The sequence below is a fragment of the Geotrypetes seraphini genome, chromosome 3 (assembly GCF_902459505.1).
Source record: "Geotrypetes seraphini chromosome 3, aGeoSer1.1, whole genome shotgun sequence".
NCBI lineage: Eukaryota > Metazoa > Chordata > Amphibia > Gymnophiona > Dermophiidae > Geotrypetes > Geotrypetes seraphini.
This window is the reverse complement of record NC_047086.1, coordinates 48,240,574-48,265,419: the sequence shown is the minus strand read 5'-3', so window position 1 is coordinate 48,265,419 and position 24,846 is coordinate 48,240,574. Positions and strand designations below refer to the sequence as shown.

Genomic DNA, 24,846 nt, shown 5'->3' with positions numbered 1-24,846 from the left:
CCAAGCTCTATGGAGGCGTTAGCGTATAGCGCACGTGGCAATGTAGCGCGCACTAAGCATGCGCTAAAACCGCTAGCGCACCTTCATAAAAGGAGCCCTAAATTTGAATGACACACAGCCAGCACCGTTCTTCTAGGCGCCTGACATTTTAGGCGCCATTTACAGAACCAGCCGGCGTCTAACTTAGTTGTTTTTTAATTGGTTAATTGGTGCTGATAATTGACAGTGCCCACATTGGCAGGTGTGATATAGGCGTCTATACCGAGACGCCTACCCATGTCTACCCAAAAAGTAGGTGTGGTTAGGGGTAGATTTGGGACTGGAATGAGTTAGGCACTGCTAAGCGCCTACCATAGGTACCGGCATTTTAGGCCTAATATATATGTGCCTAACTTGATTTAGGCGCCTGTAGGCACAATCCTACAAACGGTGCCTTCATTTGATTGATGTACGGTAGGCGCCATTTCCAGAATCAGCCCCTTGTTACCTATAGAAATCAATGTCCCCATACATAATTTTAAAAATCAAAAAAATTTCAATTTTTTTCTACTTTTGTCTATACATTTATCACTATGATAGTCTCAATCGTTCCCTATTGTTATCTTGTTCATATTCAGTGATTTATTTTCTTGGATCTCCTTTCCTTCAATTTCATCTTTTCTCTACCTCTACATTTTTCTATTTCTCTTACATCCATACATCTTTTCTACATACTTCTCAATATCTCTTTCTTATCTGTGTCTCCTCGTAGCTACCTCTCTTCATTTCTCTTCTTCAGAGTCTCTACCCCTATTATTCCTTCATTGCCTACAGTATCTCAGCTCCCACTAGTTTCTCTCGTTGTCTATTACCCTCTCCATCTCTCAGACCTTCTCAGTCCCTACTCTACCTCACTTTGGGGTCCTTTTACACATTCCAATCAAATCTGTCGACACGATTAAAATCTTAGGTGTAACTATAGACAACTGACTCAACTTTCGTTCACAAATAGGTACTGTGGTAAGAAGCTGCTTTTACAGACTTAGAATGATCAGATTTCTGGCGAAAATCCTGGAATTATCATCAATTAATATTTTAATTCATTCACTTATCATCTCGAAAATAGATTATTGTAACTCCTTATATCAGGGAATCTGTCAGAAAGACATTAGGCACCTACAGTTAATACAAAATACTGCCATTAAAGTGATTACAAACTCTGGAAAATACGAACACGTTACCCCTCTTTTTTAAAAAAAGCCCACTGGCTTCCAGTCCAATACAGGATAACTTATAAGACTGCCCTTTTAACATTCAAAACCCTCAAAACTAAAGAACCGGCATTCCTCGATAAAAATCTTATACCTTATGAATCTAATAGATCCTTAAGATCCTCTGGACAACAACTGCTCTGGGTTCCTTCTTTAAAAATAATAAATACCCGTAGAACAACAATACAGTGCTCCCCCGCGAATTCGCAGTCGGCAGTTCGCGGTCCCAGTCATTCACGGTATTTTTCGACTGCGAACCGCCGACCAGGAGAAGACAGCTGGAGAGGCAGGAGAGAGCAGCCGGAGCGCCGGCGAGTGAAGGGAATCACTCACTGTATGCTTCGACCGCCTCTTCCTGTACTAAAGTCAGGCCTCACCAATCAGGAGCTGCTTTGACATGCAGCTCCTGATTGGTAAGGCTCGACTTTCGTACAGGAAGAGGCAGTCGGAGCATACAGCCAGTGATTTCCTTCACTCGCCGGCGCTCTGGCTGCTCTCTCCTGCTGTCCTCTCCAGTCTTCCCCACGAAAAATCATATTCGCGGTTTTTCAAGATTCGCGGGGGTTTCTGGAACGGAACTCCCGCGAATATCAGGGAAGTACTGTATTCTCAATAACCGCACCCACACTCTGGAATGCATTACCCACTTATCTTCGGGCAGGGCAAAACTTAGACAAATTTGAAGGAGCTTTAAAAAGCTTTCTATTCCTTGATGCCTTCAGCTAACTATGGCACTATTCTTGTCTCATTGATCCCCTTAGTCCTTTTGTATTTTTCCAATATATGTTCTTTCCTGTATTTATTGTAGTTCTCTCCCCTATCCTTCTTGTTCTTATTACATTTACTTTGCGTTTTATTTGTCTGAGTATATTTTGTCTGTTTAATATTGTTTTTTAATTATGTTCTTACCCCTATTTTATTGTTGTAAAATGTGTGATATTTTGATAAGCGTTCAATCAAATTTACAATAAACTTGGAAACTTGGAAACACACACACACCCTCTTTTACAAAACCGTACAGTAGTTTTTAGAACCAGCCACAGTGGTAACAGCTCCAATGCTCATAGAAATTCCGATGAGCATCGGAGCTGTTACTGCTGCAGCTGGCGCCAAAAACCATGTTATGGTTTTGTAAAAGTGGGGATTACCTATGGGCATGCTAAATCCATTTGTATCACAGCAGTAAAATGGCCGATTTTCTATTTTCAGTATTAATGGCCATGCACCAATGTCACCATTAGTCATATTGCAGTCCCGGTGAGCACTTTAAGGATTTAGCTGACGCTAAGTTTCTGAACTGTTCTGGTAAGCCAGTAACTTTAATTATTGCTTCACTTACTTAGACCTATAAATCTTGTTTATTTACAACATTCTCCTTCCCCGACCCTGATGAAAGAATGAAATGCGTCGGTGGGGATTGAGGCAGAGCTGTTCTAAGCTAAGTAGCACTTTTATAAATTTTATTAGGAAGTTAAGATTATTTATTTAAATATTTGCACTGACACTTTATAAATGGCTATAAACAGATACGACTAGAGATTTTTAGTATTAGAATATCCAAATGAAATCATTAGTTTATCTAATAGAAAAATTGCACCGTATAAAGGTTCCTATGAGGACAGCTACCACACTATAATCAAGATTCAGTGTGGCATTCTGAGGAACATGGTGTGGGTAGTGAATGGACATATCTGGGGTGGTAACTAAGCATTGATGAGACCATTAACCTGTAGCCATTGAAAATAATTTAACTTGTCCCCCCTTTTATAAAACGACGCAAGAGATTTTTAGCACCAGCCGGCACGCTGAATGCTCTGCGCTATGACCATCAGAGCAGCGCGGAGCATTCAGCGCGCCGGAATCACTAAAAGCCTCTTGCGCAGTTTTGGAAAAGGGGGCATTATTTAATAGGATTTATTGACCACATTTATGAAGAGATTCACCCAAGGCGGCATACAGCGGGTATAATTCAACATAAAACTTACAATTTTGTTAACAGCATAACGGTAGTAAAAAGACCAAATATAAACATAAATGCAATGAATGAGGTAAAGTCAAAATCAGTAAACTGAAATTTAGTACTAGGAATACGATGGAACAGTTTCAAAAATATACTTGAAAATATGGAGGGGCATGATCAAAAGAAACGTCTAAGTCCAATTTGGACGTATGGTACTAGACTTCCAAAGTCGGCAGTGGAAAAAATCTCCATTCTCAAAAAATACATCTACAATGGTACCTCGGAATCCGAATGTCCCAGAACTCGAACAACTTGGAATCCGAACTTTTTTTAATTAAATTTTGCCCTGGAATCCAAACACTGCTTTGGAATCTGAACGTACGGGAACCGCAAGCATTGCTCAGCCCAAAGCTTCCCCTCTGACGCAGCTTCCTGTTTCCGCCTGGAAGAGAAGCTTTGGGCTGAGCACCGCTTGCATTTGCTGTTACCGATCTTGCTGTCTATGCCGGTGGGGAGCTCAGATCTTGCTCTCTCTGCCAGGGGGACCCGATCTTGATGTCTCTGCCAGGGGGACCCAATCTTGCTATCACTGTCACTTGGGCCCGATCTTACTGCCTCTTCCAGGGGGACCCGATCTTGCTGTCTCTGGGATCAAGCAATGGATTAATCCAGTTTCTATTATTTTCAATGGGAAAAACTGTCTTGGAACCCCAGACATGGCAACAGAGCAGTGGAGCACCTTACAGGGCACTGCTGTGAACTTCACAAAAAGGGTGCCACATAAACATCTCACCAGAACTCCCTTATGGGATATGGTGAGCCCCCCCCAAAAAAAAAAAAAAACCACTCCTGAAACACACTATACCCACCTGTCTAAACCTTTAATAGCCCTTATGGGGGGAAGGTTTGGTGGGCTCATATTTTTCACCATGAATGTAGTGATTAGAGTAGCTTATGTGCCTGGGTCCTCCTCTCTATAGTCCACTAGCCCACCCCCAGGCTACTTAAGACACCTGTAAACAGCTCTACTAGGCTTTCCTATAGCAGGTGCTGATGTTTTGGAGATAGGTATGTACGTTTTTATTCTGATATTTGTGGCAGTGTGAGGGGATTAGTGATCACTGAGGAAGTGTGTAGGGGTCTTTACATTGTCACTTTGGATACCTTTTTGGCACTTCTAAATGCTTTTACGTTGTCTAACTCACAACGTATAAGTTTCATCCAGGAAGTCTCATGAAACATTCCATTATCCCTGCAGGACGACTAGGTCTAGGTCGGCCCACATCCCATCCTAACCACTCCTCCAAAAATGCCTCTTTCAGCTCTGGGCATACAGCGGGATTCAGAGGCCTAAAAATTCCCTGGATGCGTCCAAAAAGCCATTTCGATTATCGGCACTTGGACAACCTGTCTTTTAAGTCATCTAAGTGCCGACTTGGGCGGGTTTTTAGACCTGTTTAAGTTTTGATTATGAGCCCCATACTTATTAACAGCGCGGAAACTCAAATGAGAGATATTTTTGTGTACACTTATTGACACCCTTTTGTAGGCAGTAAGGGCTCACACAGTAATCCTGCACTAATCAGTTATTCTACAGTCACTTTCCCTCAACCAAAAAATAAAAGATATTTCTTGCATGTGGATAGTGCGTGGACATTTGGGACTTACCGTTAAATGTGTCCCATGGTAAGCCCCTTTTAAGTACGTGCTAGCACATGCCACCTCTTTATTTTCAGCTTTTTTCCCAGCCTTCATCTCCCTTTTCACATGACCTTACCAGCTTCCATTTCATTCTCCTTCCACATGATCACCTTCCTTCATTCCATCCCTTTAGCTCTCATCTTCTCTCTTAACGCATCTCTTACCTCCTTCCCCTCATATCTTTCCCTCTTCCTATCTTCCCTCTGCTTTGATCCATCTACTTCTCATGGTTCTTTCTTGCCCCTCCCAACTATTCAATCCACAGCTCACCCTCCCCAGATCTTTCCCCTCTAGTTTTCTCTCTCAAAATGTCCCCAATGATTGCCCAGTCCATCTTTTCAGCTCTCCTCTCTTCCAGCTGCACTCAATCTTCGGTCTTCCTTTCCCCAACCCAATGCTATATCTTCCCTCCCTACCAACTCAGTCCCTGTTTCTCTGCCTTAGTTGCCAATCCATTCTTTTCTACTCTCCTCCAAAATGATGCTCCAGTCTTCTTTGCTCAGAGCCAGTGCAAGGGTAATAAGTGCTCCAGAAAAACACTTAGCCTTACATCTCCTCCCAAATAATTTTCAGATCCCCCCTAGCCTGCAGCCTTAAGATTTCCATAATTAAGCTCAGTAATCACGATCATCGCACAAAAACCTTATAAAAATGCAGGTTGTAGCATGTGCCGATGGGTTTTTTTGAGTTTGGCTGTCAGGATCTACTGACTTCCTTTGACTTCAGCTGCTCTTTGTTGCCCGCAAGAAGTCACTGCCCTAGCAACTGCCTTCGTTTGCCTAACCTCTGGGCCTCTGCCCTAGTCCTCCCCTCCATTCCTTTCTCCTCCTTCAACCCTCCCATTCTGATCTGTCCCATTATTTTGTCTCCTTCCCTGTTCTGCCTTAGTCCTCTTCCTCCCGCTTATCCCCTCCCCTCTTTCTATCCCAGTGCCTCTCCGTCCTCTCCTGAAGACACGCCTGAAGATTTGCATGCAATGGTTCTGCAATATATGCAGATTTGTATCATGTATATTTCTGGTCGTTCTGAAACCCCACTAGTTAGGTGAGGAGGGTTAAGAAGCATTATTTTATTTATTTATTTTATTTTAAATCCCATTCTGTCCAACCTCAGGTTACAGGTAGCCACAATAGATCAAGTTCTGGTCCCAATGGAACTGCTCACTACCAGCGGGTCCCACAAAAACCATAAAAGATTTATAGGTAACATGTGGAGGAAAACTAGACTCACTGTTCTACTTCTGGCATGGAAAAGGACTAAGGATTGGAATAAGGGAAGGAGAATGGGATCAAGGAAGGAGAAGAGTTCTCGAGCCTGCACTGAGCTGGAGAGGACCAGACTGGCACTGAAGAATGGGAATTAAAACCAGGATAATGGGGAAGAAGAGGAGAGCATGTTTCAATTGCAGGATTAGTCTACTGGGAGACTCCCCAGTGTCCTGGAGCAGAAGCCAATCCATTTGCACAGGTAAAAATAAAATTCAGCAAATGCAAGTGATACTTTTTACTGGACTAATTTAATCCAGTTGTGACTCGAACTGGAAAGCTAGGCAGGAAAGTAATCGGGTTATCAAATAATATTAAAATAAAGCAATTATCACCTATAACCAGTTGTTGAGTTTCATTCCTTCAAACTGGAAACAATCATAATTAGACTTTTAACTGCAAGCCGTAACACATAACTTACATCTTAAATATTTGTCATTTTACACAATTCTAGACACCAAAGATCCATGGCCCTTTCTGAAACTTCAGATCACCTGATAGTTTAGATCGTAAACTTCAGATCACCTGATAGTTTAGATCGTAAACTACTTAGACCTGTCAGGTACAGAAATTGTGGTACAGCAAATGTAACTACGATAAATAAATAATTTTCTTTCACTTAACGGCCTCTTTTACAAAGCCGCGCTAATGGCCCCGAAGCCCGTAGGGATTTAAAGGGCTTCGGGGCTGTTGCCGCGTCGCTAGAGCGGCTTTGTAAAAGAGACCGTTAGTCACAGCAGACAAATGGGTTATATCCATCCACCAGCAGGCAGAGATAGAGAGCACTGAACTTGGCTTCTGTGATATAGGATGGGACACACCATGGCTGTTCAGTTTTATTTATATCAAAGCAGAAGGAACCAGAGCCAAAATTCACACCAATCCACCCTTCTCACCTGACATTCCACGAACAGAATCTACTGAGAAGGAAAGAAAAAAACAGCAGCCAGCAAAATAGACGCAAGACAACCTGCAGCGCCTTCCCTCCAAGGGCAGGCCCTTGATTCATCTGCTCTGAGACACCATTTTACCTTCCTTGTCATCAGCAGCGGATGAATAGGATGTAGCAAAGCAGTCCTCAGTGAGGGAGGGGAGAAGCAAGTAAGATTGATGCCCCAAAGGATGCGACTGGCCCTGCCACCGCCCAATACGGTTTGGAAAAGTTATGCAAAGAAGCCCATGCAGCAGACTGACAAATTTCATCTGCCATTTTGACGCCCAGTCTTCCAGTCTCACAAGGTCCTCTTGTGATTTAACAACTTTGAACAACTTTGTGTCATCAGCAAATTTAACGCTCACTAGTTATTCCTATCTTTACATCATTGATAAATATGTTATAAAGCAGCGGTCCCAGCACAGACCCCTGGGGAACCCCCACTATTTACTCTTCTTCATTGAGAATATTGACCATTTAAACCTACTCTCTGTTTTCTTTCAACCAGTTCTTAATCCATAAAATAACATTATCTCCTATCCCATGACTTTCTAATTTCCTCAGAGGTCTTTCTTGAGGTAATCTGTTAAATGCTTTTTGAAAATTCAAATGCACATTATCAACCGGTTCACTTTTATCCACATGTTCATTCATCCCCTTCAAAAAAATGCAGTAGATGTTGGCTTTCTCTCATTAATCCATGCTTACATATATGTTCTCTCATTTTGTTCTTTATAATAGTCTCTACCATTTTGCCCCGCACCAACATCAGAATCACCGGTCTATAATTTTCCAGATCACCTCTGGAACCCTTTTAAAAAATCGGTGTTACATTGGCTACTCTCCGGTCTTCTGGTTTTTAAAGAAAAATTACAAATTACTAACAATAGTTCATTTTTCAATTCTATCATCACTCTGGGATGTATACCATCCAGTCCAGGTGATTTGCTACTGTTCAATTTGTCAAATTGACCCATTACATCATCCAGTGTTCACAGAGATTTGCATGAGTTTCTCTGATTCATTAAAATTGAATACAATTTCTGGCACCGATAACTCCTCAAGCAGGCAAACAGAAGAACACCTCACCTTGGGATATATGCAGACAAACAGAAAGGCAAGGGAGGCTTCTTTTCAACCAATGATTGAGTCTTTATTGAAATCAAGCAGTCCCAACAGCATCGCTCGTTTTGGATTGCTCTGAGTGCTGCTGTTTGTATACTCCAGAGTGCTTTAAACTCAGTGACTACTAACTAAGTGTCCCCTGGGGAAGGCATTGTCATACGCCAAAACTGAGATCCTTGTTGGGACTACTTGATTTCAATAAAGTCTTGATCATTGGTTGAAAATACATCTACCGATAACTCCCCCACATCTTCCTCAGTGAAGACCAAGGCAAAGAATTCATTTAATCTCTCCGCTATGGCCTTGTCTTCCTTGAGAGCCCCTTTTATCCCTCAGTCATCTAGCGATCCAATTGATTCTCTTCCTGGCTTCTTGCTTTTAATATACCTAAAAAAGTTTTTACTGTGTGTTTCTGCTTCTAGCGCAATCTTCTTTTCAAGATCTCTCTTCACCTTCCTTATTTGCACCTTGCATTTGACTTGCCATTCGTTATGTTGTTTACAATTATTTTCAGTTGGATACTTCTTCCACTTTCTGAAAGATTCTCTTTTAGCTCTAATAGCTTCCTTCACCTCACTCATTAACCACACTGGCTGCCGTTTGGTCGTCCTTCCTCCTTTTTAATGCATGGAATATATCTAGTTTGGTCTTCCAGGATGGTATTTTTAAATAACATCCACGCCTGATGTATATTTTTGACCTTGGCAGCTGCACGTTTTCTTTTTACCATTCGCCTCATGCTATCATAGTCTCCTTTTTTAAAGTTAAATGCTGTTGTATTGTATTTCCTGTGTAAACTTATTTCAGGGATTATATCAAATCTGATCATGTTATGATCACTGTTATCAAGTGGCACCAGCATCAATACCTCTCTCACCAATTCATGTGCTCCATTAAGAACTAGATCTAGAATTGCTTCACCTCTTGTTGGTTCCTGAACCAGTTGCTCCATAAAACAGTCCTTAATTTCATCAAGGAATTTTATCTCCCTAGCATGCCCTGATGATATATTTACCCAGTCAATATCGGGGTAGTTGAATTCACCCATTATTACTGGGTTACCCAGTTTGTTAGCCTCCCTAATTTCAGATAGCATTTCAGCATCTGTCTGTTCATCCTGGTCAGGCGGATGGTAGTACACTCCTATCACACACAGAATTTCTGCCCATAGGGATTCTAAGGTATGTTTCTGCTCCTGTAGAATTTTTAGTCCATTTGATTCAAGGCCCTCCTTAACATATAACGTTCCGCCTCCACCAATTCGATCCACCCTATCACTATGATATAACTTGTACCTTGGTATAACAGTGTCCCATTGGTTATCTTCCTTCCACCAGGTTTCAGAGATGCCTATTATATCTATCTTCTCATTTAGTGCAATCTTGTTTCTTAGGCTTCTTGCATTTGCATACAGACATTTCAAACAGTGATTGTCATATCTATTTACAATTTGCTCAGCAGTTGGCATAGATAATTTGCAATCTTTAAAAACAGTCTGCTCTGAATGTAAGGAAACCTGGTCTACTGCAGCCTGTATTTGCAATCTCGCTATCAGGATGCTCTGTCTTCCCTTTTATGATGATATTTTTTATACTTTGTCCTGAACCATGCTCTTTTGAGTAACTGTCAGCCTTCCCTCAATTTCTAGTTTAAAAGCTGTTCTATCTCCTTTTTAAATGTTAACGCCAGCAGCCTGGTTCCATCCTGGTTAAGGCGGAGCTCATCTTTGCGGATTAGGCTCTCCCTTCCCCAGTTTGTCACCCAGTTCCAAACAAATCTAAAACCCTCCTCCCTGCACCATTGCCTCATCCATGCATTGAGATTCTGGAGCTCTGCCTGTCTTTTGGGATCTGCACGTGGAACAGGGAGCACTTCTGAAAATGCTACCCTGGAGGTTCTGGATTTTAACTTCCTACCTAGGAGCTTAAATTTGGTTTCCAGAACCTCCCTACCACATTTCCCTATGTTATTGGTACACAAGCACAACAGAAGAGGCAATAGAGATGTCCGAGCCAACCTTTAGTTACATTTATTCAAACCACTTGATGTATAAACAATATAAAAGTTCAAGGTCTTTAACGCCAACACAACCTTTGCAGTTCTCAAGCAGAACAAAGATAATAACGCACACATTATCCCCTGAAGAAGGCAACTCAGCTTGCCGAAACCCAGATCCTGGTTGGGATTTTCCTAGGATCTCATTCATCTGGGACTCCCAATGGTCTTCTTTAAAGACCTAGAACTTTTATATTGTTTATACATCAAGTGGTTTGAATAAATGTAACTATAGGTTGGTTCAGACATCTCTCTTGCCTCTTCTGTTGTGCTTGGGTATCCCTGTCGAGGCTAGTCTCCTTTTTCCCTTGTACCCTATGTCATTGGTACCCACATGTACCAAGACAGCACTGTCTAAAATCTTATCTAAGTGATGTGTGAGGTCCACCACCTTTGCACCAGGCAGGCAAGTAACCAAACGATCCTCACGTTTACCAGCCACCCAGCTATCTACATGCCTGATGATCGAATCTCCCACTATAACGACTGTCCTATCCCTTCCTTCTTGGCAGAAGCCTCTGGATCCTCAGTGCAAGAGGACACATTGCATGCCCTGGTCAGCAGGTCCTGGCTACAGGGTTGCCTCCTACTTCACCAGGGTGATGTTCCCTTTTAATAAGACCTTCCTACCTCCGAGGCTGCCAGACTGGAGATGGGACTTTTCTACAATGTCCCTATAGGTCTCCTCTATGTACTTCTCTGGCTCACTTAGCTCCTCCAAGTCTGCTACTCTAGCCTCACGAGATTGGACCTGTTTCCTGAGTGCTAGGAACTCTTTACACCAAGCACACACATAAGACCTCTCACCAACTGAGAGATAATCAAACATGTGACACTCCATGCAAAAGACTGGATAGTCCCCATCTTGCTGCTGGGCTGCTGCCTGCATCTTAATATTGGTGATTTCTTTTTTAAGTTGCTGTGGGACTTGGAATATGTATTCTAAGTTCCCCTAAGATTGCTGGTTATACGTTAGGTCATGGTAATGTTTAATTTTTATTATTATTTTGCTATGTTGTAATTGGTAGATTACCCTCTAAGGATTTCTCAGGTAATTTCTTAAGAGCTAATTACTAGCTAATTTATGTTTGTAGCCTTCTAATTGGTTCAAGGAACCATAAATCAGAGATCAAGCCAGGGATGGGTTGGAGCAGGGGAGGGTGGGCAGGAGTTAAACACTAAACAAGACTTTCCTCAATTGCTATCTGTGCCCTAATCTGATCTAATGCTCTGAAATGCAACCTAAAATACTAAGCTAGACTAAAACACCTGTTATATATAAACCCTAACAGAGGCTCTAAAAGCTACACTATTGCCTAAACTGACTTTGCTGAAAAAGCAGAGTACTGAACTAAAAAAGAGAAGGACAATGAAATAACCTACTGAAGCCCAAGTTTTACCTTTCCCCAAGTTTGAATGCTAGCAGGTAAGATATGCCAGTGGAGTTTTTCTTCCCCTTAGCAGATCCTCTCTCAGCTCCTCCTCAGGACAAGGAGACATAATTCCCACTCTGCTGGATCCAGGGCTGTCCAGCTGAGAACATCCACCCAAACATACCCTTGGTATGTGCGGCGGATAGCAGAGGTGCATTATCCTCCGCCCACTAAATCAACAGTCGGGCTTCCCCTCCGCCTTTTGATGTATGCCATGGTCATGACACTTGCTCCAGAGAAGGAAGTGGAAGACCATCAAAGTCAGGCATACCACCCTGAGCTCCAGATGACTGATGGGCCAGCCATCCTACACTGTGGACCTCTTGCCCTAAGTATTGAGGTGAAGGCAATGTCCCCTCCCTGTCCCCTCCCATCCCCCCCCCCCCCCCCCCCCCCCCCCCCCCCGCCTGTCAGGCTAGCATCTATCACCACCACAATCCACTCCGGAGACACAAGGGGAATCCGCAAACAACGGTTGGGTTACTGAAGCCACCAGTGCATACTGACTCTGGCTTGAAACATCCATCCCAGGTGAAGATAGTATTCCTGGGACACTGGTGACCACTGAGAGAGGACCAGCATCTGCAGAGGTCGCATAAGGGCGTTGGTCCAAGCAACCACTCTAAGGCTCTAACTTGTAGCCTATCTTATGATCTCCAGAACCCACTGGTCTGTAGTGATTCTGGCTCACTCTCCATAGAAAAGGGACAACCATATCCCTATGGGAATTTGTATAGAGGGCAGCCCATCATTGGGAAGAGCGAGGGGCAACCCCTGCACATTTAGACTGTGCTGGAGTTCACTTATCCAAATGAAAGGACTAGTGTGGAGGCAAATGAGACCTCTGGAAGGGCTGAGCATTCACAGGGCTTGAGTCCCAAAGTCTCGTATGACTTTAAGACTGTCTCCCAGCTGCCTGAAAGCAATCCTCAGGGAGCTGTTGAAACTTCAAGTCCCCCAGCTCCTTGACCAGTTTCTCTAAATTGTCCCCAAAGAGAAGTCTGCCATGAAATGGGAGTCTGATCAAACGAAGCTTGGAGGCCAGGTCCGCTGCCCAATGGTGCAACCACAAGACATGCTAGGCTATCAATGCCAATGCCAGCTGCTTAGCCAAAGCTCAGACTAAATCGTATAGGGAATCTGCCAAATAAGCCAAACCGGACTTCATAGAGGGAAGGTCGCGGTAACAGGGAAACCCAGACTCCATCAGCTCATCTGCTGACAGGAAAAACAGGCCTGGGCCGCATATGAACTGCAAACCATTGCCTGAAGGGACAGTGCCGCCAACTTAAAGGACAATTTGAGGGAAGACTCCAACCAGCGATCCTGGGCATCCTTCAGAGCTATCCAATCTTCCACCAAAATTGTGGTCTTCTTAGTCACTGTTGCCACGCGTGCATCCACCTTCAGCCGGACCTTGTAAACACCTCAGCCAGCAGAAGGGATGCAAATTCTACAGTCTCAAGATCTAAGCCAGGGACTGAATTTTGGGATGCAGAAAACACTCCTTGTTCTGCATGATGAAGGTCAGAAACACTCCAAATCTCAAAGAGCTACTCCAGAAGAAGAGGGAACCAATTAGCCAGTAAGGAGCAATGAAGATTCATGGTTCCTTGGTCCTGCTTGAGTTTCATTAGAGTATGCCCACTTTTTTGAATCTGTTTTCAACTCCTAACTCCCACTCATGGCTGTCAGATCTCTATACCTACTGTATCATTTCCTCTACCATAATCTCCCCAATCCCAAAATGTCCTGTCTAAATTAGATTGTAAGCTCTTCTGAGCAGGGACCGTGTACGCCTTTCAGTGCTTTAGAAATAATAAATAGCAGTAGTACTTCAACTTCTCCAGTTCTTCCTGTGGAAGAGGGTACAGGTGGGCCATTGCCCATACCACTCAAAGACATCTGAAGGATTCCACCGCACCGTGATCAACTTCTGCATGGCCTAATGGACAGAAACGACCTGCATGGCTGCCTGGTACTCACTATTTAAGGGTTAGTGGATGTGGGCATTATAGACTCAGGGGATGAAATGTTAAGTTCTTCCAGTGCACTGACAATGAAGGAGAGCAGATCTTCTTTATGGAACAAGCAGATTGCTGACAGGTCATCAGATCCATCTGGGGCAATCTCCGTTCTCCAGGACACCCAGAAGGGATGCTGACCCTGGACCTCCAGTCACTCTGGAGAAAGAGAAGCACTTTGCCTGACCATGTTCCCCTCCAGCTTGTGCCGCTCAGCCACAGGATTCTCCAAAACAGACAGTCCAGAAGGAAGGGACCCCCAGAAAGGGATCAGACTGCTTAAGGAAGGCCTGATGGAGTAAAAGTATGAAGTCAAGGGAGAAGGAACCTGACCCACAACCTCCACCACAGGGGACTGAGAGCAGTCCCCCTGCCAAAAAAATAGCTGGGGGTCTATTAGTAGAAACCTCCCCCCCTCCATTAAACAGCCCCCTGATGACCGGAAGAGCTGGAAGAGGATCCCCCAGACCCTCCCCGTGTTGGTAGGGGCTATCAACATCTCACCCCACTGCTTGAACACCCATCTGAGTCCCCGATGCAGGAGGGAAGGAAGAACACAGACATGATGCTGTGCTTCCCACAGCGGGAACAGTGCTTTACAAGGTCAGCCGGCATTCCCCGCCGAACAACAGGTGTTCCCGGCAAGACATGCAACTTCCGCAGCCTACCACATGATTTACGCCTTGCTGCACTGCTGCTGAGAGCTCCAATTCCACTGGGTCTTACCTTGAAGACCCAGAGCACCAGCGCACCGGCGGGAAATCAACCTCAACTGCGGGGAGAACAAGCAAGGCTGACTGTCAGTGCAGAGACCCCCAACGGCAACACAGCAAGGCAGAAGTACTCACCCAGCCAGCTGCTTCAGGCTGGTTCCCTTCCAGAGGAGACAGAAGGGCTGCAATGTCTGTTGGGTCATTCCCGTGCACAAAGCTGCTGGTTCCCCTGGGTTTTGGACAACCGAGTTTCTTGTGCTGTACGCTGCTGCTATTTTTTTTTTTTTTTTTTTTTAAGAACTCAGCTAAAAAAGGACAAAACTCACCCAACCAATTTTTTTTTTCAGATGAGAAGGGAGGAAGGGAGCCAGCCACCCAGAAGAGACATGGGAAGATGGGGTGGGTATTGATCTGGCACCCCTAGTCAGGAGCACCAAACCTGAACCCCCAGCTCAGTGGGTTAGCAAACTAAGGAGCAGGATGCACAAAACTCCAGCAACCGGCAAAAAAAAATACTGGGTTGGGAGCAATTTTGTTTTGCCGGGCTATGTTCAGCACATATACCATGCAAATTGCATGCTTGCTATTTGTGCCGATCAGCCCGGTACAACATAGAAACATGATGGCCAATAAAGACCAAATGGCCCAAACAGTCTGCCCATCTGCCAGAAACTATGCCTGGAGACTGCACTGAGGAGCAACTAGGTAGGCACAGCTCTTCTGAGCAGACCCAGTATGGCTCCTGATCGCTGGAGCTCATGAGAAGTTGTTTGTTTTGTTTGTTTTTAATGTGTGACTTTGACAAAGAACACTACAGGATAATTGTACAATCCCTGGTACTAGGTCTCGTGGACTACTGCAATATCCTTTATCTACCATGCCCCACAAACATGATCAAAAAACTTCAAACTGTTCAGAACACAGCCCTTAGACTAATTTACTCACTCGGAAAATTTGACCACATCACCAATGCCTACCTAGACTCACATTGGCTACCGATTCGAGCCAGAATTCAATTCAAACTATACTGTCTACTCTTCAAAGTAATTAACGGTACTGCACCCACCTACCTAAATGACCGCCTAAACCGTAACCTTCCAACCAGAACAAGAAGAAAACTGACATCATTCACATACCCACCACTCAAGGGTACTCACCGCAAAAAGCTTTATGATAGCCTCCTGGCAACACATGCTGCAAAACTCGAACCTTCCATCACCAGATTGTTAACCACAACATCAGACCTCAAGACATTCCGTAAAGAAATCAAAACACTGCTGTTCAAAAAGCATATACAATCTACCTAACCTCCCTCACCCCATCCCCCAAGAAACCAAAACACTGCCGTCCAAAACATCTTCCGATGTTATTAAGTCTTTACTATCATTCTGTTATTAAGTCTCTATCCTCAAACTGTATTCTCTATTGTCATGTACCATCCTGGAAATGTCCAGTTCTCTTCTTATGTAATCCGCTTTGAACCGCAAGGTACAAGCGGAATAAAAATCACTAATGTAATGTAATGTAATGACTTGCCAAACCTACACTATCAGGGTTTGATCCTGCAACAGTGATTCTGGACGCAACTTTTGTGCCTAACAGCTGCGCAGGACATACACTGTCATAACAGACGCACAAAAAACCCCACCACCAGCAGCTCCATGTGGAAAGAGGTGGGTGTTCCCTTCTGTGCATCACAAGGAGTGCTCATTTTAATACTAATGAGCTCCTTGTAATGCATTTGCATAGCTTCTCGGTGGCTGCTACCATGACTGGTAAAAGCCCCTGAGAATCCTTTTGAGCATCGGAGGCTGAGCTGCCTTGCAAGTAGCATGGAATATCGCTACTCCTTGGGGTTTGGCCAGGTACTAGTGACCTGGATTGGTCACCGTGAGAATGGGCTACTGGGCATGATGGGCCATTGGTCTGACCAAGTAAGGCTATTCTTATGTAAGGCTGGCTACATCCAGTCTTACTTGCATGGAAGGCTTTTGAGCTTCGGGGCCTCAAATAGGAGCAATGCCACAGACCAAGCCAGGAGCATGGAAGATGTTCATCCATCCGCCTGTTGGAGATAGAGAATACTGAACAGCCAGGGAGTGCCCCATCCTATATCACTGAAGTCAGTTCAATGTTCTCTACCCCCACCTGCTGGTGGATGGACATAGCCCATTCATCTGGATTCATCTGCTGATGATGATGGGGGGGGAAGCATTTTCTTATACCCTAGCTCCCTAAAAAAATTACCACAAAATATACAGAGAGCAAGCAGGAATATAAAACACTTCATGAAAATAAAAACCCCGCTCTTCCTTGGCTACACAGACAATACGTTAGATAGATTGTGAGCCCACCGGAACAGATAGGGAAAATGCTTGAGTACCTGATTGTAAAAACCGCTTAGATAACGTTGATAGGCGGTATATAAAATCCTAATAAACTTGAAACTTAAACAATAAGAAGCAAAACAGATACAGTGTTTCAAAAAAACTGAGCAGCATATACAACTCCAGAAGCAAAACGGAACAGCAATCCAGCATTCATAAATCACGGAGCTGATAGCATCTGAAATACACAGTTCCCAGCGTGCAACTTTATGCTGCCCACCACGAAAAGAAAAGAGACAACTAAGACTAACCAAAAGGAAAATGCATTGGAATTCATACCACAGAACTTTCAAGCTGATATTTTTCCATGATTTTTATTTGAGTTATTATTAGATTCATTTCAGTGCTTGGATTCATGCCCAGAATTAAAACTAATAATAAGGATGATCATTTTTTTTTTAAACCTAAACAAACCAAACCTATTTACACTGACATGGCACAGAGAAAGCAATGAAAAAAGAAGGAAATCAGGCAAGTCTTGGATAGCCTTTGGGAATTACAGTACTCTCTTCAACATTTCAGTTAAATCATAATAATGCCCAAAATTTGCACCGTGGCCTCTGCTATGGTGCCACATGAATGGCCAAAGACCTAACATCTGCCATGTCAGAAAGGGATGCATCCCATATTCAACAGCATTCAGTACCTGGGGCGGGAAAGACCTCAGTGATTACTGCAATATACACCATCAAAAACTTCTTTGAAATTAAATGTGAAAAATAACCCAAATGTTCATAGAAGCGGTATTCGTTTCCCCTTATCTTACACTGCCACCTCTTGACTCAACAGATCACAAGCGAGCATCAGGACTCCAGGAGAGAGCGGGGAGGGGGTGCTGAAAAGTTCCCAGCCCAACCAACTAAATTCCTAAATTCTGAGCGTTATTTTGTCACTAGCTGAAAAGAGCATTATCTTAGTTCCTTAAGTGCCAATTTGCAGAAATGAAATTATTGGGGGGGGGGGGGGGGTTCCTTTTACATTCTTTCAGATCATTGATTGAACCATATCCACCTCATTCTCTCCTTGGTTGGGCTGAGAACTTTTCAGCACCCCCCTCAAAGCCCCCAAATCACTGCTTCCCCCCTACTTTATGCCTACAAAATTATTTCTGCTTGGTAACGTTTTATTAACCATTTCCTTCAAAACACCTGTAAGACCTTTCTCATCTTTTTTATTTCCCACCGCAGTGATGACACTCCTTTTGAACTAGGGAGGGGGGGGAAAAAATGTATTTTGATCAACTGGCTTTGACCTCACCCTCCATTATCAGCCAAAAGAAAAGTTCAAAGGGCAGACTTAAAAGTGATTCATTCTTTGCCCCCCTTCCCTGAACGCTACCAGAAACTTTTTTTGCAAGCATCTGCAAAAAGGTCTGGCTTATTATTTCCTACAGTCTGTGGCTGGAGGCACCGAATCTCTCCATACAAGGATAATGCTGATCTCTAGAAAACGGTGTCAGTGGGGGAGTAGAGTGCCTGCAAGGAGCTGTTGGAACAGGTCCTACCAAAGATAGAAGAAAATCCTAGGTCTGTCCTCTCAAAAGTCTCTCTACACTCATATCATGCAAACTTTGCTAGTTCCTCTCTCCAATGATGTGCAAATCGTTAGAAAGGTCTGCCACCGTCTACAGTAGCTCTCCCTCGCACTAAGAAGCTTCAGGCAGCTCTCCCCATGGACCATAACTAGACACAGCAAGTCTGAACCCTGGAGCTAAGAATCAATCCATAAGCTGGCTTTTGGCAAGTGAGTTCACATCTAAATTCACCTTACCTATAACACACACAAAGACCAGGTATGCTCATTTACACCACAATGCTTACCTATTTTGTACAACTTATTTAAAAAAAAGCAGCTCACTTAGCCTCCAGAGGGACCCCAGTCTTGGAACTTACCCCTCAAAAAAAGTTTTAAGCAATAATAATAAAAAAAAGTTTTAAGCAATAATAATAAAAAAAAGTTTTAAGCAATAATAATAATAATAAAAAAATCTTTCAGTTGCAACCTTCCTTGCAAAAGCTCTAGATTGCAGAAGTTCACCCCATGTGCATCTTATTTATCCCCCCCCCCCCCCCCCCCCCATCAAAATATAAGCATCTTTGCGTTTGGAAGCTAGAGCCGGTGGATCAAAATGCCTGAGCAGGGATGGGGGGTGATGGATCGGACCTGCGGCTGCGGACGAGTCGCTCCCGATTGCCGGTGCCTCCTGCTTTCCCCCCCTTGGTGGTCCCGGCGGCTGCGGCGCAGGGGTTCCCTCTCTATCTCTACCGCGGGCTGGCGGTGGGAAGGCGCGCGCGCGCCGCTGCTGCAGCCTGGAGGAGAGCGCGCGCGACGAAAGGATGGTTCCCCGGGCAACCGAGCTCCGTCCGCGCAGCCTCGCTCGCTCCGAATGGGAAGGAGCGCGCGCCGAAGCCGCTACTTAACAGAGGGCCGTCCCCAGAAGCTCGTAAGCTCTTACGAAACGGCGATGGAAGGTGGCCCGCTGCCATCAGATAATGATATATCTTCGTGCAACGCGTCCGAGGGGGTGGGGTGGGGGGGGGATCCGCATTCTTCGGAGCATTCTTTCTCCATGATGGTCATCCCCACAAGCCTTTGCCGCGGGGGTCGCTTCCTTCCAGCAACTCGCACTTGGCCCGAGCCCCAGAAGGGAGATCGGGTTTCCCCTGGCCGGGGCAACGGCGGTTTCTCCGAGCCTGGGGGAAGAATGGAAAAAGTGAATCGAAAAACACGGTTTGTTTCCTGAAATCGCGCGCAAAAAAAAAAAAAAAAAAAAGCCTGAGATTTGTTGCAACTTTAAACGCTGACCATTTTTTCCATTAACTAACTGTCTGCGTATGTATTGAGGGGGGGGAGGGGGTTTCTCTTTTTTTTCGCTTCATAAATCGCCAGGGATTGAAAACATTTGCAGACCCAATAAAAGTCTTTTTTTTTTTTTTTTGGTTTTGTGGCGCGGCAGATTTATTTATTTTTTTTCCCCCTTCGGTCTACCTTTGTCACCGGGTTTTACCTTTCTCTGCGCTTGGAATGAGCTGTACAAAACCTGATTTTTGCCCCTGATTTAGTCTAGCTTAGTATTTTAGGTTGCATTTCAGAGGGGCAAAAATCCTGCGTGAATCCCGGAGGAAAACTTGTCCCATTCCAAAAAAAAAAAAAAAAATTCAGAAACAAGGACACGGGCACCTTGGGGTTAAATTTTCCAGGGGGACACTGTTGTACCCAAAGTTCTCATTGCTCACCCAGAGTGTGGCGCAGTGGTTAAAGCTACAGCCTCAGCACCCTGAGGTTATGGGCTCAAACCCAAGCTGCTCCTTCTGACCCTGGGCAAGTCACTTAATCCCCCCCATTGCCCCAGGTATATTAGATAGATTGTGAGCCCACCAGGACAGACAGGGAAAAATGATTGAGTACCTGAATAAATTCATGTAAACTGTTCTGAGCTTCCTCGGGAGAAAGTTATAGAAAATTGAATAAATAAAATAGAGGAAAGCGTAATGGGACTTGATAGATCGCCTTTCTGTGGTTACAATCAAAGCGGTTTACCTATTACCAGGAGCCACTGAAAAGCTCTCAGCCCGATCAAAAAGAGACTGACGTGGAGCCACCAAACTTACAAGTTAGTTGTAGGTTTCGCGTCTCCACATCTTTCTCTTCTTGGCTGGCTGAGAGCTTTTCAGGGCCCCCCCCCCTGCTTATTTTGTACCTGGGGCAGTGGAGTTTTACACCACATGCCCAGAGTCATAAGGATATCCAGTCCAGCCTCTGGGTTTGGGATGCACAGAACTGGGAGGTATTCAGGGAGCTGAATAGTCAGACTGAGCAAATACAGAAGCTCAGTAGTACTACTACTGTTACTTATCGTTTCTATAATGCCGCTAGACATAGGCAGCACTGCACATTAAAACGTTCAAGAGACAGTCCCTGCTCAGTAGAGCTTACAATCTAATAATAATAATAATTTTATTCTTACCGAAAAAGTTCTAAGCGGTTCACAACAAGGTGAGCTAATACATGGGATACAGATAAAATACATCAGAGCATAAGTGGTGCCTCTGCTGGGTCAGAACAGAGGTTCATCATGCCCAGCAGTCCGCTCACGCGGCGGCCCATCAGGTCCAGGACCTGTACAGTAATCCTCTTATCTATACCCCTCTATCCCCTTTTCCTTCAGGAAATTATCCAATCCCTTTTTGAACCCCAATACCGTAATGGACTTAAAAACAGATACAGACAGAAAGCATTTTCAATATAATGCAGAAAATACCGGCATGGCAGGGAAAGAAGTAATACATAGAACAGATAAAATACCTCAAGTTGAATATAAGGAACTTGATTGAAAAAATCAAACAAACAAGAGAAATAGAGGGTGAGGGAGTTTCTCAAGCACGGGTGCTTTACAAGTGAGTAGGGGTTAGGACTGTGCAGTCTGTGACCACAAAAGTGGTAAAGTCACAATCGAGATAAATCAAGTGAGAAATATGTAGCAGGGCAAATTAATCCATTTTAAGGTGCTCACTAGCAAGCAGGCAGGCAGGTGCCTGCCTGGAGGCAGTCTGGGGGGCGGAGCCGTGAGCACCTGCAAACTTGGAAGTGGTCCAGAGCAGGATTGGAGCTCGGGGGATCATGGGTGCCAGCTGCTGGCCCTGTTCTTGTAATGCAGCTGGGGGGGCCAGCAATGCCGGTAGACAGGTGACAGTGGGAGCCATGTCGTGAGTGGGCAGAGTGAGAAGAGTAGGCTCCTGCATGAGACAGCTGGAGAGCTGCCCAAAAGCTGAGTTTGTATACTAGAGCCCAGAGACAGAGAGAAGCTGCACTAAATAGCAGGTGTCTCCTTAATTCATTCACTGTTCTATACTGTTCTCCCAAGGGAGTTCAGAATGGTTTACATGAATTTATTCAGGTACTTGAGCATTTCTCCCTGTCTGTCCTGGTGGGTTCAAATCTACCTAATGTACCTGGGGCAATGGAGGGGGGGGATTAAGTGACATGCCTAGGGTCACAAGGAGCATTGTGGGTCTGAACCCACAACCTCAGGGTGCTGAGGCTGTAGCTTTAACTACTGTGCCACACTCCCCCAGGACTTTTATTGTGAGCTGGAAGAGAGCAGAAAGCTTAAGACAGCACAGGAGATGGTGAGGGCTGGTACTGCATAGGGAAAAATTGTATGTCTGCTCTGAAGTCGTGTGTGTGTGTGTATAAAACCGCTTATGGGCTGTTGAGCTGAGGTGTGCAGTGAGAAGGCTGTGAAGGAAGATACAGCTGAGCTTGTGTGAGTTGTGGATCAAGAACTTATCTGATACCTGCTGATTCTCATGAGAGACATGGAGGGGCATTTAAAAAAAACATCTAAGTCCAACTTAGACGTTTCCAGCTGGATGCCAAAGTTGGAGGAACAGAAATGGCCATTTTCGAATAGCAAACTGCTGGATGTCCAAATATAATTATTTTTTTTGAAAATCATCTACCTAGAATTTCAGGGGTGTCAAAGTCCCTCCTCGAGGGCCGGAATCCAGTCGGGTTTTCTGGATTTCCCCAATGAATATGCATTGAAAGCAGTGCATGCAAATAGATCTCATGCAGATTCATTGGGGAAATCCTGAAAACCCGACTGGATTCTGGCCCTCGAGGACCGACTTTGACACCTGTAACCTAGATGTCTTGGCCACTGGGACATCTAACTTTATACCCCATTCTCGATCAGAAAAACATCCATGTTGAAAACATCCAAATGCAGATCATTTGGACATGGGAGGGGCCAGCATAGTAATGGACCAGCCACGTAGACATCCCAACAGGGCAATGGAACACCTTAGAGCAGGGGTAGGGCACTCCGGTCCTCAAGAGCCTTATTCCAGTCGGGTTTTCAGGATTTCTGCAATGAATATGCATGAGATCTATTTGCATGCACTGCTTTCAATGCATATTCATTGGGGAAATCCTGAAAACCCGACTGGAATATGGCTCTCGAGGACCGGAATTCCCTACCCCTGCCTTAGAGGGCACTGCTGTGAACTTCACATAAAGGGTGCCAGATGTATATCTCGCCAAAACCCCCTTATAATTTATGGCAAGCCCCCAAAACCTACTATACAGTACACACCTGTGTACCAGTGAAACAAAATACTTGGATATACAGATAAAACTGAGGCTGTTCAGATGTGTGAATGTGTGTGTTGAAACTCTGGGCTGATTTAATATCAGAAACAAATTTTTTTGCTTTCATGGGAGGATCAGATTAAGGATAAAAGAATAATTTGGGTTTTTTGCACACTTAGGCCCCTATTTACAATGACGGGATAGAGGTTTCTACTGCGGGCCAGTAAGGTAAATGCTCAGATGTTGATAGGAATTCTGAGTATCGGAGTATTTACCTCTCTGGCCTGTGGTAGAAACATCTACCATGGCTTTGTAAAAGCCAACATCAGAAATAAATGGCCTTAGCCTAAGAAGACACTGAGTTTAGTCTGCATTCACTTAGGGAGGTTAGGGTTTTGCTTCCTTTTCATTTGTTTATAGATAGGATAGTAGCAAACATCTGGATCTTTAGAAAAGCAGCTGGCTCCAGCCAGGTGGCAGGACAACAACTCAGCGGTACTAAGGCTCCAGAAAAAGGAGGATGGATTGAGACATCCAGGTTTTACTTACATTGCTTTCAATGGAAGTAAAACCCAGATGTCTCAATCTGTCCTTTTTCTGAAGTCATATGGTAACTCTAAGTGGTTCCCAATGCAAGAAAGTGGCAACACCAGTGAAAAACAGGGGGGAGGGGGATGAAGGAAGATTGAATATGCACTTTATTTTGGTGTGCATACATATAATATATTTTTTTTAACTTGGGATACTGAGGACTACTCTCTGGTTTAAAAGTTACCTAATCAAATATTTACCTGTGGTTCTAGAAATCATAGACCAAAGTTGATATCAAGCTGGAAGATATAGCAGGGTTTAAAAAAGGCTTGGATAATTTCCTAAGAGAGATGTCCATAGGCCATTATTGAGATGGCTTGGGGAAATCTACTGCTTATTCCTAGGATAAGCAACATAGAATCTGTATTACTACTTGGGATCTAGCTAAGTACTTGGGACCTGGGTTGGCCACTGTTGGAAACAGGATATCCCAGTATGGCAATTCTTATGTTCTCATGTTCTTATGAATCTGAATAATAATGTATTAATAAAAATACTTGATTTTTCATAACAATAATTAAACAATCTTGACTGTTGTCTGTTATTTTCCTGATCCTATTCCAACAAGGTCTAGCTGGTCTGCCCACCCTCTTCGGTCACCCACCCAGGTTTCTGATTGCTGTACTCTGTTTCTCCCCTCCACTTGGTCCCTCAATTAGTGGAAGCAATATTACTGAAGATGCTTCCTGTTCTGAACAGGGTTAATATTTTGGTATGAACCGCAAGACCTACGGGATTCGTGATTACTCCTGCAGAACACTGGAGGTTGAATGCTACCCTTTCTGCTAGCTATGTGATACCCGCAGCCCAGAAAGCCAATGTATAATAAAGCATAGTACCTGCTGCTGGCTGGGGAATGACTGAAAAAGAAGACCAGAGAGCAAGGAGTCTATGAAGCACTGGGCAGAGAGGGCATCACTGGAGAGGAGGAGGGGCCCAGATAAACCCAGTCAGATGCATCTAGTATTGAAGTATAGGCTGGGGCAGAGAGCACCAGGATCGGTGGGGGGAGGGGAGAAAATCTGTCAATGAATAGTGATGGAGGGAGGAAAGGTGAGCCCCTTTCAGCAGTTATGTAGCTGATGGGGGCATGTGGAATGAGTCTTCCAGGAATGATAGTGCAGTTGGGGGGGAGGGGAAGATGGTGTGGACAGTCTTTTAGGGGTGATGAAGTGTATGGTATACGAAGCAAGCATTCCAGGGTTGGTGATGGTGGGTTTGTAGAGAGATCCTTCCAAGGTTTTTGGAGGCTTGGAGAGAGAACTTTCCTGGATAGGTGTGCAAAGACTTGAGGAAATATGGGAGAAAAGAGACA

General features: G+C 44.3%; 1 protein-coding gene across 3 annotated transcripts in view; it reads right to left on the bottom strand.

Moving 5' to 3' along the window:
- The window catches only part of COL12A1 (collagen type XII alpha 1 chain), a 413,394-nt gene extending 394,145 nt beyond the window's left edge, over positions 1 to 19,249 (bottom strand). For 2 of the 3 annotated variants that reach the window (XM_033936132.1, XM_033936135.1), the window contains exon 1: positions 19,011 to 19,249. The gene's annotated coding sequence lies outside the window, so the exon portion shown is untranslated. The remainder of the gene's footprint in view (positions 1 to 19,010) is intronic. The other variant, XM_033936133.1, reaches the window with a different exon arrangement.
- Between the last annotated feature and the right edge of the window lie 5,597 nt (positions 19,250 to 24,846).